Raw genomic sequence first — 15932 nt, 5'->3', positions numbered from 1 at the left:
ATGGTATAATATTTTTCTATTTGCAATCTATTTCTTTGGTTTTCCCATTGTAGAGGCCGAAGGTTGACATCCTGCAGAGAGCTTATCTATAGTGTGGTCTAAAGAACAGCCCTCTCTGCCTATTAATTCTTTAAGTATCCTTTCTCAATAATACTAAGTCATTTGGGAGGCTAGGTGGAGCAGTGAATAGAGCACCGGCCCTGCAGTCAGGAGGACCTGGGTTCAGATCTGGTTTCAGACACTTAATACAAAAACTATCCATGTGACCTCGGGCAAGTCACTTAACCCCAATTGCCCTCCAAAAAGCAAAAAAAAAAAAAATACTAAGTCATTAGTAACATCACACTTAGCTGATCTATTGATAATAACAAGTTGTCTGATATATGGGAAAGAGCCCTAGATTTGGAATTGAAGCACCTGGGTTGGAATCTGTCTTTCCACTCTGTGAATATGGGCAAATGACTTTGACTTTCTGGGCCTCAATTTCTTCTTTTAAAAAAATGAAAGGGGAGGTGAGAAATTGAAGTTATATCACCATCTGTTAGGTTTGGGAAGGATTCCTGTTCAGGTACAGATTGGGCTAGATGACTTATTAGTTCCCTTTGAAATCTGAGAGTCTGTGACTCAAATCATTTCAAGCATTTATTAAATAGTTACAAGATACTAAGCACTTTTCTAGGTGTCAAAGTGATACTAAATGATTAAAGGTTAGAACATAGTTTTTGCCCATAAGGAGTTTACATTCTATTGCAAGAAAGGGAGAAAGGTACTTAGATACATGAACACAAATGTATTGTGTATTGCCCAAAGTCTCTGTCTGGACTCTCCCCAGATTTCATTCTGGGGACCTACTTAAGAAGGTCAGTTTTTCTTTTTGGCTCATTATGTCCATACAAGAAGTTTTTTTTCGGTAGTTTCAGACATGTCCGACTTTTTGTGACCCCATTGGGGTTTTCTTGGCAAAGATACTGGAGTGGTTTGCTATTTCCAACTCCAGCTCATTTTATAAATGAGGAAACTAAGGCAAACAGTGTTAAGTGACTTGCTCAGGGTCACACAGTTTGTAAGTGTCTGAGGCCAGACGACCTCAGGAAGATGAATCTTTCTGACTTCAGGTCTGGGTCTCTATTGTGCCACCTAGCCCTAAACTGGAAGCATAATCTTCAAATATAGATTAATTACATAGCTTATGTCTGTTTCCCTGAAAAACTGACTTTTAAAACAAAAGTCAGTTATGTTTAGGAGAGCTTTTATAAGACTGGTGACCTAGCACAGCCTTCCCTCACTCAAATCAAAATCAACTGCAGGTCATGTCATCATCTCCCTGATGTCACGAAGGACAAACACACCGACAAAATCTCAAAGCGTGAAGTCCATTGGTAGTGCAGCAGATAGAGTGCTAGGCCTGGAGTCAGGAAGTTTGTTCATTCATCTCAGTTGTGGCCAACTCTTCATAATCCTGTTTGTTTGGTGTTTTTTTGTTGTTTTGGCAAAGACAGTGAGTGGTTTGCCATTTCCTCCTCTTGTTCATTTTACAGGTGAAGAAATCAAGTCAAACAGAGTTAAGTGACTTCCCCAGGGTCACCCAACTAATAAGTATCTGAGGCCAGATTTGAACTCAGGGAAATGAGGGCTTCTTGACTTTCAGGCCTGTCACTATCTCCGCTACATCATCTTGCTGTCCCACCATTCAGGAAAACCTGAATTCAAATCCAGCCTCAGATATTTACTAGTTGGGTGACCCTGGACAAATCACTTAAACTTCTGTTTGCCTCAGTTTCCTCAAATGGAAAATGGCAATAAAAATAGTACCTACCTCCCAGTATTGGGAGGATAAAATGAGAGAATATTGGTGTGTGGGGGGAACACTTATCATAGTGTTCAGTACATGTTCAGTCACTTGTCATAGCTGACCCTTTGTGACCCCATTTGGGGTTTTTGCGGCATCTCATGGCCCACACACGTAGTAGACACTATATAAATGCCTACTCTCTCATTTTTCTCCCACAGAAAATACAAAAAGCACCAAGAGCTCATAAGCAGATACATAAAACACATACAATGTTCAAATAGCCCACAAGCCAACCCTGAAAGATATCGTATACTGAAGCTTCTGAATAAGCAATATCTTTCCCATTGGGTCAGTATTGTCCAAATTATTCAGTGGAATAAGAGGTTGGAATGGGGTGGCAAGATTCAGGTCCCTTACTCCCCACAGCTCTCCCTCAATTTTATTCTTGTAAGGTCTAATCCTCCTCAAGAAAACCCCTCTCTCTTTCTAGGAGGTCTGATCCTTGGACTCTTTTATTTGTAAAGTAAATATCCCTGATCATGTGCTGCCCAAGAAATTGACTTTCTCTGGTTTGAAGGCTAGTTTGTAGGTTCGTACTGCCAAATCATAAGAATATTTTGTCTATGCAGGAAGTTGGAACTCAGCAACACTGTTGCTGTTAACTACTTTCTGGTCTATGTTTGCTATGGTTTTTAATAGCAACATATAGAATAATCCTGGTTGCTGACTTGTCTTGGTTTGTGGAAGTCAACTCTCAAGCATATCTCCTCTTTACCCTATCTTTTGGAAGGAAGTCATTGCTTACCCCTTCAATCCCTGGAACAAAGGTTCCCTCTGTGGTACTCTAATCTGCCCTTTGAACAAGGAAAATGCAAAGGTTACCAGGTACTGATTCTCATTCTTCTCTATCAGTCAAAGCAAAGGAGGCAGTGCTTATAGCAAGAGTCTATTCTACAGTGGAATTATCTTGGGATAGAAGCAATCCTAGTTCTCATAATCTAATCAATAGCAATCTTCTTATCAACAAGGTGATAATAGGCACTCCTTAGTCCTGGTGGCAAGGGTCCTTATCCTGGTTTCCATGAATTAAAAAAAAATAGTAAGTATTTCAATATAATTTATTTCCTTTGTAATTCTATGCATTTTATTTTATGTACTTAAAAACATTATTCTAAGAAGTCTCAGAGGCTTCATGAGACTGCCAGAAGGGAACATAACCCCAGAACCCCTACTTCATAGGAAAATGCTTTCCTGATCTCAGACAAAGGTTCTTTCCCTGAAACTTCATCAAATCAGTTGAGGAAGTTCATTGGATTGATCAGGAAATACCCCTGATTAATACCTATTGCATGGACAAGAAATTTCTGAGTGTAGAATAAGACTTAGGACTGAGGTGGGGGTAGAATTAAAAAAGATTTTTGATAGTAGGAGAAGAGGCAAAGGTAAGGATAGAGAAAATTCCAGGGGCGGGGGACAAATAAAAGCTATCTTGGCAATAGGAGATGTAATGTGATGGGTGGAGACTGAGTAAACCAGTTTGTCTAGAATGCTGTGTGCAGGGATGGAATCTGATAGGAAATCACTCTGTAAAGATTTGAAGCCAGGTTGTGAAGGCTATACATCATCCAGCTGATTTGTCCTGTGTGAATAGGTATCAACCAGGATGACTTAAGTAGGGAAAGGGCACTAATGGAGGAGATGGCTTTTGAGTTGGTCTTTGAAGGAAGCTGAGGATTGTCAGAAGTAGAGATGAGGACAGAGAGCATCATGGGAGACAACTTCATAAAAGATCAGAAATGGGAGGTGGCATGCCAAATTCCAGGAACAAAATGAAGGCCAGCGTGGCAGAAATACAAAGTGTATGAAGTACAATAATATGAAATTTATCTGGAAAAGCACCTGGGAGTTAGATTATATATAGGGAGTTTTAAGTATGAGACCAAGCAGCTTGTACTCCTCCCCTAGAAAAGGCAGAAAACACCAAATATAAGGTCATAAGTAGATATAGAAAACACAAAGAGTATTCAAATAGCACTTGAGCTAAACTATCTTCTTTTTTTATTTAGCAGAAGGACAAGATCAGACTTATGAATTATGAATTAAACGTAGAGAATGTATTCATGATATAACAGATCTGAGGTCTGGGGTGGCAAATGTTCTCCTGAAAGCTCCCTCAACTATTGGGCTGTTGGTTCAGTATTCCTTATACTCCCAAATCTAAATTAGCTTCCTTATCCGTTTTCTTCTAAGACTTTTTTTTTTTCTAATTTGATTAAAACATTTTCCTTCTTTCTCCTCTTCTTAGCTCCTTTCTTAATAAAGGTCCTGGTCATTCTTTGTCCTCTCCTATCCCCTCCTCACCTGTCCCCCATCCCTAGGATTAACAGTATTAGTCTGTCAACCTGGTCACCTCTTCATTTCAAATCATTTCCCTAGTCATTCCTCCTCAGTCTATCTCTACCCAATCATAAAACAACACTTTTTGAGAAGCTGCATTTACTCCTAGCACAAATAAGCTCACCCTTCCTTAAAGAAAGGGGACTTGTCCCCTGCAGGAGATAAAGATTTAGGGAGGAAGCCTGATCCTTATTAGCATCATAGAATTTAGGAGTAGAAGAGATCTTTAAAAAGCAAGGAATCTGTCTCTTTTTCTTTTACAGATAAAACAAACAAAAAGTCAAAAATGAGCTCCAGTTAACTGACTTGCTGTGTGTGTGTGTGTGTGTGTGTGTGTATACGTACACATGTGAGACAGGCAGATGGAAAAGGGTGTTGGAGATTGTGTCTAGGGTTATTGGCCATAGGCCTGGGCATAGAATTAAAAAAGATCTTTTGTAGTAGGAGAAGAAGCAAAGGAAAATATAGAGAAAATTCCAGGGGTGGCGGACAACCTATGTAAAAGCTAGCAAGTGATAGGAAATGGAATAAAATGGGTGGAGATCACTCACTAACAAAGTTGTGTCCCCTCTCTGCTGAATCTCACTTTTCCCATCTGTAGAATGGGGAATCATAATATCTATTATATCTAATTCACAAAGTTGTTGGAAGGGTATGAAGAAGAGTATATAAAGAGCTATAAAAACTTTAAAACACTATTAAAAATCATTATTCTTGGGGTGGCTAGGTGGTGCAGTGAATAGAGCACAGGCCCTGCAGTCAGGAGGACCTGAGTTCAAATCCTGCCTCAGACACTTAACACTAGCTGTGTGACCTTGGGCAAGTCACTTAACCCCAATTGCCCTATCTTCCCCCTTGCAAAAAAAAAAAAACCAAAAATGAAAATTATTATTCTCCCACATGGATTGATTTTCCTTCTGCAAGGTAGAGATTGGCATCTCTACTAAAGGTTTTACTTTTGGGTGGGAGAAGGGGAAAAAAGAAAGAGTGTGCAATTTCCTATGAAATAGGAGAACGAAGCACATCATATCTATATCTATCTTGTGTTTCTACCCCAAACTATGTTTCTTCTCTGATAATATTTCTCTCTCATGCCCCTGATCATTGTTCTGTCCTTCCTGGCTATCCCCTCTCTTTACTAGGTTATGGCATACGGAAGAACCAAATGACCTGTTCTTGTTGGGGGAAGAAGCAACAGATGCATATTTTGGGCCTTACCCAGGAACAAACATAGTAACTACAGTGAAAGGGAAAGAAAGCTACACCCTGATGGAGATGTTGCCTTCAGACATTGGGTACCGGAACTGTTGCAAGCATTTCTACTCCTCCATCCATCACCAGGAAGCTGTGGTCTTAAGGGCCTTCCGGTTGTACAACCCTTTACTCTGGGAACAATACAAGAGGTGCGGGAGCCATGAGATAAAGGGGAAGGGGGGAGGAGTCACAGGGGCTAGTTGAGTGGGGAGGATGACAAGGAATAGGGACTTATATTTTAGGTAGATGTGGGACTAAACCACTTCGAATGGGCCCTGCATCTCTGAGGTTCTTTGCTTCTGTGCACTGGGGAAGAGATGCCTAACTGGGCACTGGAGAAAACAGAGATGATGGTTGAGTTTTTTGTTGTTGTTTTGTGGGAGGTCAGATGATTACAAGGGAGAGATAATAAAGGACAAAGGGAAAAGGAGAAGTAGGGATGGAAAAGGGTTCTGCTGAAATAGTTAAACTTACACAAGGCCTCCTTTGCCTCTCCCTCCCCTCCTTTCCCTGCACCTAGGCAGAAGATAAAGATGTCAGAGTCAATTAACAAGACAGGTTCTACACCCTTGGAGTATCATCTCTTCCACCAAACAACCTTGAAAATGGAAGAGGTGGCAGTCAATGGCCTGGACCCCAAGCTAAGTGGATCGCCAGGCACCTTGGGCCTTGCAACCTATTTCTCCTTACATGCTCAAACTGCTGCTATGATGAATGCAGAACAAGCTCCTGACTTTGGACATGTCATGGTATTAGCCAAAGTATTGGTTGGAGAAAAGGCTCATGGGAGACCAGATCTCCTGTTTCCTCCCTTAAATGCAGATGGCCAACAGTGTGACTGCTGTGTAAATGACCTACAAAAGCCTACTCTCTTTGCCATGTTTGAAAAAAAGTATAGCTACCCCTACTTCATCATCTTGTACAAGCTTTGCAGGGACACAATTCATTTGGCCTTTTGATTAAGGGGGAGAGGTCAGAGAAAGCCATCCTATTCTACCTGCCCCCCCCTCCCCCTACATATAGTACTTTCACACAACAAACTACCTTGACCTTTTAGCCTCCTTGGGGTGTATTAAAATGGCACTTGATTTTTAGACTGTCCTTCATTTGGGGTAATCTTTTAATCACTACATTCTCTACACTGGTAGGTTTATCTTGCTCCAATTCTTTGTTTCATCTCTTATTCCTTCTGGATCTTCTCTCTTCCCTGATACTTATGGGCTAATCTAGGCTCTACCTACTCTTTAAGGAATAGGATATGGATTTGGGAAGGGGCAGCCTGAGGCTAAACGGTCTTGAGTGTATTTTCTGACAGTTCATGTGGCTCAGACTTTAGAAATAAAAGAATCAACATTTCTGATACTGAAAGTTGTTTGGCATTAACTTTATAATGTAAACTCCTTATGGATACAATTGCTGAAGGTTAGAAGAAGTCTAGAAGCCTTATCCTCTGGGTACTTTTGAATCCTAACCACCAGCTCAACAAGACTTAGAGAGTTTCCCCTTATCTCTAGGCTTGGGTTAAATATGAACTTCTCAACCAGCAATTTAAAGAGCTCCATCTATCTAAAGACCTCTTCCCTATCTTCCCAGCCTTTTATGACACTCTCTTCCAACTGAATCTGCTTATTAGTTCCATCCTTTGTTGTATATTTATTTATACAAGCTTATTCCAGGTACTTTGCATTCTAAACCCTCTCCAACTCTGTCTCAGAATCCTCATCTACCTTTAAAAGCAGCTCAGATGACTTCGCTTCTTATGAAATCTCTCCTGATTTGATAGTTCACATTCTTTATTTCATTATAATTACATTTATCTGTGTACTTATTATATTTCCCAGTAGATCACAAACTCTCTGAAGGCAAGAATTCATTCCAAATACTGAAGACAGTGTGTCATTTATAGTAGGTACTTGATACTTGCTGAAATTGTATGGTAATGTTTCTGAAGTGACATTTCATTGTACTGGGGACCTGAGGATCCAGAAAGTTCACACAGAGGGAAAGAGAATATGTAAAATGCCAAGAAACTATATGTGCTTAGGAAGCATCTCCACAGGACAAGGGAAACACAGACATAGAAGTCCTGTCCTATGGTGCTAGAAGTACCTGTACCAGCAGCTCCATCATTTACAGACTTGGCACCCTCTGGTGCTTTGATGGGATGCTGTACCCTTTTGGAAGGTAATTCTTCAAACATACTTGATACCTGAACTGAACAGTGTTACATAAGTGACCTAGAGATTATATTTCTTTGCTGGAAAATTAATAACAATGACATGCTGTCAACTATACTCAGAAACAATAGTTCAAGAGCTCCTGATGATATGTTTATTTTTTCTAGTCAGCCAGAGGTCACAATTCAAAACAAAGGCATTTACTGAAATTTCAAGAGGAGGGAAATAGCTTTAAAATATTTCCCACCAACCTTGTGGCATATGCATCATTCACAGGACATACAGGGAGAATAGATACACCCAGAGGATAACACGTAGTCTGGGCAGTTTGTGGGTGGGCACTGGTATTCCTCATTGTTAATTCATACCATACTTGTATCAGTTTATAGACTGACCTTTAAAAAAATCTACTAAAAGCTCTCTAAGTTTGAGGGCTTCCAATTTTTTCCCAGTTTGGTTTCCTGTGCAAATGAATATAAGGGGGGAAATGCACAGGAATAAAACCAAACAACAGAATGAAGGCGATTACAGTAATCCAGACACGAGGTGGTGTAGAATGGCGGCAGTGTCTGAGGAGAGGGGACAAATTTGAGAAACATTACTAAAGAGAAATTGACAGGCCTTGGCAACAGATTGAATAGGATGGGGTGAGAGAGAATGAGGAGTCTGGGATAACTGTAAAAATGGTATTTCCCTCTACAGTAATAAAGGTCATAGAAGTGGGGGAGTATTTAGGGAGAAAGACAATGAGTTTTGTGTTGGATGTATGTTTAAGCTGTCTACTGGATGTTGGTTTGAGATTTTTGAGAGGTAGTTGGAGATGCATAATTGGAGATCATTAGGGAGGTTGGGACAGGATGGGTAAATTTAAGAATAGTCAGCATAAAGATGGTAATTAAGTCCATAGGAGCTGATGAGACCACCAAGTTAAAGAGTATAGAGGGAGAAAAGAAGAAAGCCCAGGTCAGAATCCTGAAGGACACCTATATTTAGAGGGAGTGGTCTAGATGAGGATCCATCAAGGAAGACTGGAAGATCTGATCAGATAGGCATGAAAACTAGGAGAAAGTGGTACCCTGAAAAGCTAGAAATGAGAGAGTATCACAAGGAGGAGACAATGATCAACAGCATCAAAGGTTGCAAAGATGTCAAGCACATTGAGGATTGAAGAAAAAGCCATTAGATTTGGCAACTCGAAGATCATTGATGATTCTGGAAAAAGCAATGTTGGTAAAAGGTCAGAAGCTGGATCATAAGGGGGTAAAGAAGAGAGAGGAGATAACATGAAGGCACCTACTTTACATAGACTTTGGGAGGAGTTTACCTACAAGGGGAATAAGAGATATAGGACAACAGCAGGAATGGAAGGATCAAGTGAGGGTTTTTTCAGGATAGGAAAGACATGAGTATATTTTAGGCAGCAGGAAAAGTCAGTGGACAGAGAGGTGAATATGAGAGAAAGGGTGGGGATGACAGATGGGGATATGGGATGGAATGGGATTACTTGTGCAGGTAGAGGGGTTAGCCTTGGTTAGGAGTGAGGTCACTTCATCACGTGATATGGGGCTAGAGGAGACAGTAGCAGAAGACTTCTGACACATAGCATTTGAGAAAGATGGAAGTAAGGCGAGACAGTGAATGACAAATATTGGACTTGTCAGAACTTTTATGTTCTGACATAGATCCAGGCCTCACTATGTGTGTCTGTCAGAAACATCTAATAAAATTAAAACTACATTAATAGAGACAGTGAACAAAAAAGAAGGGGAATGGTCTCATAATATTAGTTTATTTGTTGATTATCTGGGTTTCTTTAATGGAGATATCTCAGCTACAAATAGGGATAGTTTTGTCTTCTCTTTGCTAATGTTTATTCCTTTTTTCATTAATCTTAATTTATCAATAGGCATTGGTTAAGCACGTACTATATATCAGGTATCTTGCTAGGAGCTGGAGCTACAAAAATAAGAATGATGTAATCACTTCTTCTCAAGGAACTAATATTGTATCAGGGTAAATGATACATACACAAACAAGTACATATAAAACATGCATAGTCGCTACACGATTTTTGTTTTGTTTTTTGATAAAGAAGGCATTATTAGCACACGGTAGATCAGGAAAAGCCTCATTTCAACAATGGAACTGAGAATATAGAAATAAGGGGTCCCAGTAAGCACAGGTGAGAAGGACATGCTTCTAGGCATGGGGGACAGCCTATGCTAAAGTACAAAATGGGAAATGATGAAATGTCAAGTCTAAGGAATAGTAAGAACAGTTTGGTTTGAACAAAAAAGAATATTAATGTGAATAATTTTTAAAGATAAAACTGAAAAGACTGGGTGGATCCAACTTGTGAATGCCAAGCAGAGGAATTTGTTGTTGTTTGCAGAGATAATAGGGAGTCATTGGAATTTATTGAGTGGTGCCATGATATATACAGACCTGAAGTTTAGGCATATTCCTTTAGCAGTCATGGGAAAGATGTACTGAAAGCGGAGAGAATTGAGTAGGGATATAAATTTAGGCAGCTATAGTTGCAATAGTTCATATGAGATGTGATGAAGACTTGAATTAGGCTCTTAATACTCTAATAAAAAAGTAGTCACTGAACTTACCGATAAAGCTTCCATTGCATTTCCATGGCAAATAATACAAGATCTTGGTTATATATGCATTCATATATAAAAGAGGATATGCATACCTATTACATATTTCATCATATGTGAAGAAAGACCATTCCAAACTTAAAAGGTAGCATGACATTGTGAACACAGAACCATCCTCAGGGGCAAGAACGCTCGAGTTTGAGCCCCAGGTCTGATAAATTCTGACTGGGGGACCTCAGGGAAGTCATTTAATTTCTCAATGCTCCAGTCAGTTCTTTAATACTATAAAATACAGGGAAAGTGCTGACCTACAGTGGTACTGTTATCCCAAAATTCCTTATACCAATCAACTATTAATTAATAAATATAAGTACCTATTATGTGCCAAGCCCTGGGGATACAAAAAGAGACAGAGGAAAGTCCTTCTCCTCTAGGAGCTCATACTTTAGTGGGGGAGACAATATGCAAGCGTGTATATACAAAGCAAGCTTTATAGAGGATAAATAGGAAGCAACTAACTGAGGGAAGGCACTAGAACTAAGAGGTTGGAGAAGGCTTCCTATAGAAGGTGGGATTTTAGGTAGGACTTGAAGCCAATGGGTCAGTAGTCAGAACAGAGGAGGGAGAGCATTCTAGGTCTATGCATATCCAATCCCTATCTCTTGCAAACTTATACTTTTTAGTTTTTTTAAATAGCAAATAAATATATTTTGTCAAAATATTTTTCTACATTATTGTTATGTTTATATGTTATTTTTTGCTATCTATATTTATTATACTAATATTTTTTCTATGGTTGAACTACCCAAGACTTGATCTATTCTAAATCTTCTCTCTTCAAGCCTACACCTCCTTCTCCCTATACCCTCTTAGCTGAGGACTTCATTTTAAATTTACTCAGAAGATTGAGGCCATTTGTTGTGAGCTTCTTCTCCTTCCCTTCTCTTCATCTTAAAACCAATTGACCTTCTGTCCCCACTTGCCACTGTTCCATGATCATGAGAGAATAATGGCCCTTCTCTTTACCAATGACTCCCCATTTATATATGACCTTGATCCCATCACCCATCTTCTCTAGTAGATTGCTTCCTACATCCTATCCTATCTCTCTCTTATGTTCAAACTGTCCCTATTCACAGGTTATTTGAAAGCCTTCTTATCCCCTCAAGTTGTTATAGATATTGCCGCTCTTTCCCAACCAAACTCCTAGAAAAAAAAAGCTTTTTTAGGTACTCACTTATACTCAGAGTGAGTACCTAAAAAGCACTTAGCCTAAAAGGGCCAGGGCCTCCCATTGTATCCTGGGTCATCTCTAGTCATCCTGATGAATATCTGGCCACTGGACCCAGATGGCTCTGGAGGAAAAAGTGAGGTGGTGACCTTGCACTGCCTTCCCTCATATCAGTCAACTTTGAATCATATCATTTGTAATGGCAAGCACAGAAGTAGTTCACACCTTTTTTCAGCTATTGAATTAACACCTTGTTTCAGTTCAAGTTTCTTTTGAGCCTTGTTTCAAGTCTGTTAAGAAACAGAACATGTGAACCCCACAACTTGTGAACCATAGAACTTGTAAACTCCTGGGGAGGAGCTAATGACCATATATAAGGAGAGCGACAGGCTGGAGACAGTGGAAGTGAAAAGAGGGCTCTTGTGATGGCAAGAGTCAAGAAGGAGAAAACTTGTGGTTGTCTGCTCTGTGTTGATGTTTGTTTGTAATACTTTGTACAGAAGCCCTGGGACCTTACTGGAAGCCCTGAAAGAGGATTTTCTGGTTGTATGTTTACAGAAGTCCTGGAGGAGGGTTTTGGAGGTCCTGGGATTTTGCTGATGATTTGTGCTAATGTCTTGGACCTTGTTTGTGGGTCTATGTTGATTTCTATGTTGATGATTTGTGTTGACCTCTTGGACCTTGTTTGTGGGTCTGTGTTGATTTCTATGTTGATGATTTGTGCTGACCTTTTGGACTTTGTTTGTGGGTTTGTGTTGATTTCTATGTTGATGATTTGTGTTGAGTTCTCAGACCTTGTTGGTAGGTCTGAGTTGATTTCATAGGCAGATAGTGAATTGATGATGGTGCCAGCAATGTGCATGAATATTATTGTGGCTCTGTTAAGCTTTGTCTTCCCAGAAACATCAACTATGAAGGACTTGAGGTGGACTGGACACTGTGAGCTTCAATATGGAATGGGAACTGGACAAGGAACTGGACAAGGAACTGGGAGCTGCCTGCTTTTGAACCCAGGTGACAGTTGGAGCTGGAACCACAGAAGCTGAGAGCCAGCCTCAAGTCAAGCTGAAAGAAGACTTGGATACTGTGTACTGACTGAGAAGATTATGATTTACTGTGATAGATTATGGTTTACTGTGATCTAGGGGTGGAGAACTTTGACTTTTGCAATTTGTGATTGAATTAAGGATTTTGTGATTGACTAAATGGATGTACTTTGTTCAAAACTATGTGACTACTTTGGTGAAAACTATGTGGCCATTTTAGTGATAAGTTGTTAAGCTGTGATATGGTGAATGCTGTATTTTGATTTTCTGTGACAAGTTGTAACATTGTAAATTCTGTACCTTGATTTTCTGTGAATGTTTTGCTCTGATTTGTTATTGAATAAATAGAGAGCTCACTATACTATGTAATCAGAATCTTGAAAGCTGTTCACAGTAGCAGTCCTTGGGAAAGCTACTCGAGCATGGATTTACATCATTTCATTTACCTGGGGGGGGGGAACTGTTTACATTTTTGCCTCCATTTTCTCTACTCTTACTCCTTTGTAGTCTGACTTCTGACCTCATTGACCAACTGAAACCTCTTTAAAGTTGCCAACAATCTCCAAATTGCTAGAACAATGTACTCCTTTTCAATCCTCCTCCTTATCAACTTGTTGGTTGATAAGCCCTTGGAAGAGGGTGAGGGTGGCAATCAACTCTGATTGGTTAATAATTAATGAAAGTGTGAATATTACAAATAGGAGCTGAATGACATCATGTCACAGAGAGACTAGTCCTGTACCCAGACCACTCCCAGCCTTGGGCAATCTAGACAAAGGATCTCTCTCCACCTAAGCTTGATTGAGTTGAATTCACCTTAGATTAGAGGTTCCTTATAAGATATAAGATGGGTCTGATAGAGAAGAGACTTAATTCAACCTTCAGAGACTGCATTTTTGAAATAAAGATTTTAGAAAAAAGGGGAACTCTGGATCTCCCCAAATCATTGGTTATTAATAATCATTTCTCTTGGATGGATGGGTGGGTGGATTGATGGATTGATGGATGGATGGATAGGTGGATGGAGATGCCCTGGGAAGTAGATGCTTTATTATCCTCATTTGGCAGTTGAGGAAACTAAGGCAAAGAGAGATTAAGTGATTTGCTCGTGGTAGCACAAGTAGTAACCATCTGAGCCCAGATTTGAACTCAAGTCTTTCTGACTTCAGGCTAAGCTCTCCATCTACTTATTGTGCCTCCCAGCTACCTAGAGATACAATACATGTAAGACTCAGTTACTGCCAGCATGGATTTTACAATAAAGGTATGAGTTACAAAACAAAGTACTATGTGAAATTTAAATGTGAAGGTCATTAGAATCTGAGAAGATGAAAGAATCCAGGTAATCAGTTGTATATTAAATGCCTACTATGTATTGGGGGCAGCTAGATCAAGCAGTGGATAGAGTACTAGGCCTGAAGTCAGTAAGATTCATCTTTCTGAGTTTAAATTTGGCTTCAGACACCTAGTAGTTGTGTGACCCTGTGCAAGCCACTTAACTCTGTTTGCCTCAGTTCCCTCATCTGTAAAATGAATTAGAGAAGGAAATGGCAAATCACTTCACTATCATTGCCAAGAAAACTTCAAATGGGGTCACAAAGAGTAAGATACGACTGAAAAATGACTGAAAAAACAACAGTATCTGTCAGACACTATGTTGAGCACTGGGAATACAATGATAAAAAAGAAAATAACACCTGTTCTTAAAGCATTTATATTCTTCTGCAGGGACACACAACACATACACACAATACATATATACACATAATTTTGAAAAGGGATGGAACACTAATAACTGGATTAAAAAAGACTTTGTGAAAGACATTGCACCTGAGCTGAGCCATGAAAAAGACTGAAAAGATGTAATCATATAGGTAGGAGAATCAACAGAAAGCAAAGTCATGAACAGCAAGGGAGGAAAAGAGAATATGGGAAGAGGAGTTATGATATCAGCAGTGTCAAAAGCTCTGACAGAAGTAAGGGAAAAGGAGGAGTGAAAGAAAACTTTTAGGCTTAAAATACAGAAGATTAGGAAGCAGCAAAATTAAAAATAATGAGACTATAAAGAAAACCATGTTTAGCAGGAAAGATAATAGAATATAAAGGGTATCTGAGCAAAGGACAGGAATCAGTAAGTTTAAAACAGAAGAATATTTGGACTAAATATTAGAAAAAGAAATCTTTGCTCAAGTGGATTAAACTAGAACACAATTTCCCCAAGTTGTTAAGCAATATCTCTCATTGGACCAGGCCAACAAAATTGAGAAAGTTAAGGAGTTGCTATGCATGTCGGATTGTTGGAGGGATCATCATCATGAATACTGACGTTGCTGAATATGGTGACAGGAGATGAGGAGGAAAGGAACAATGTGAGACATTTACTAAACTCACTGAAACAATTGGGAGATTAACTTGGAATTTGGTGGATAACTGTTCCATGGAATTCAAAAGATAAAAAGTCATTGAGGGTTGACAGTAGAGCAAAGATTTAGAAATGGGCATTTAGGATGAAAAACCATTTATTAATTATCTTCTATATGTTAAGCACTAAACTAAGAATATAAATAGAAAAAATGTGACAGTTTCTGTCAGAAGGCTCATATTTTAATTGGGCTAATCAACCCATATAGGAGGGTACATCTATAAGGTCCAGAGACAGGGTGAATGACAAGGTCGAATAGTTCTTATGGTGGTGCTATAGCAGGATAGACAACAATGCCTGTAAAAGCTGAAGGCACAGTTGGCAAGATAGGAGATAAGAGGACTTGGTAGCAGGGCTCTTGGTAATGCCTGGTAAACCTTCATCTTACTGGAAGGCTTATAGATGGTGACTCCTGGATGTTTTATCTTTCCTGCAACTAAAGACCTGTAGGGGCCCAATTCCAAAACTGTTGGGAAGTAGAGATCTGGTGAGATCAGATCTGGTGACATGGGTCAGATTGTGGCTGTTGGGGAATGATACCATGTTAGTCTGGTTGGTCTACCCCTCCAAGGGAGCAAGCTGTACGCACATCCAACTGTCCTTCTGGCTCCTTGAATTAGGTTCCATGAGGGAAAGTAATCTCCAGTGGAACTGGTTACAAGGAATGTAGTGTCCTCAGATGAGAGGTAGGTTTTTATATAAACAAGGAGGTGAAAATAATATATTGATCAAAATGTTTGAGACTAAAATGGAGTATAGTGACAATAGACCAAACATTCCAGATTGCATGGTGTAATGGTGTAATGTAATGCCAAAGAAAGGCAACTTCCCAAGGTTCAGAATACCAGCATAGGTGCTCTCTATTTTATTCAGTGACAAACCAAGAACAGAGAAGATCAAAACATGACATCATTCAAAATACAGCATTTACTAAGAGTGATTAAATAATCTCCAAGTACTACCCCACCCCAGGACCTTCCAATCATTCAATCAATTACAAAGTC

Source organism: Petaurus breviceps, unplaced genomic scaffold, assembly GCF_028583685.1.
Source record: "Petaurus breviceps papuanus isolate PSGF00001 unplaced genomic scaffold, PetGlider_PUasm1.0 90683, whole genome shotgun sequence".
Lineage (NCBI taxonomy): Eukaryota > Metazoa > Chordata > Mammalia > Diprotodontia > Petauridae > Petaurus > Petaurus breviceps.
This window is presented reverse-complemented; position numbering follows the sequence as displayed.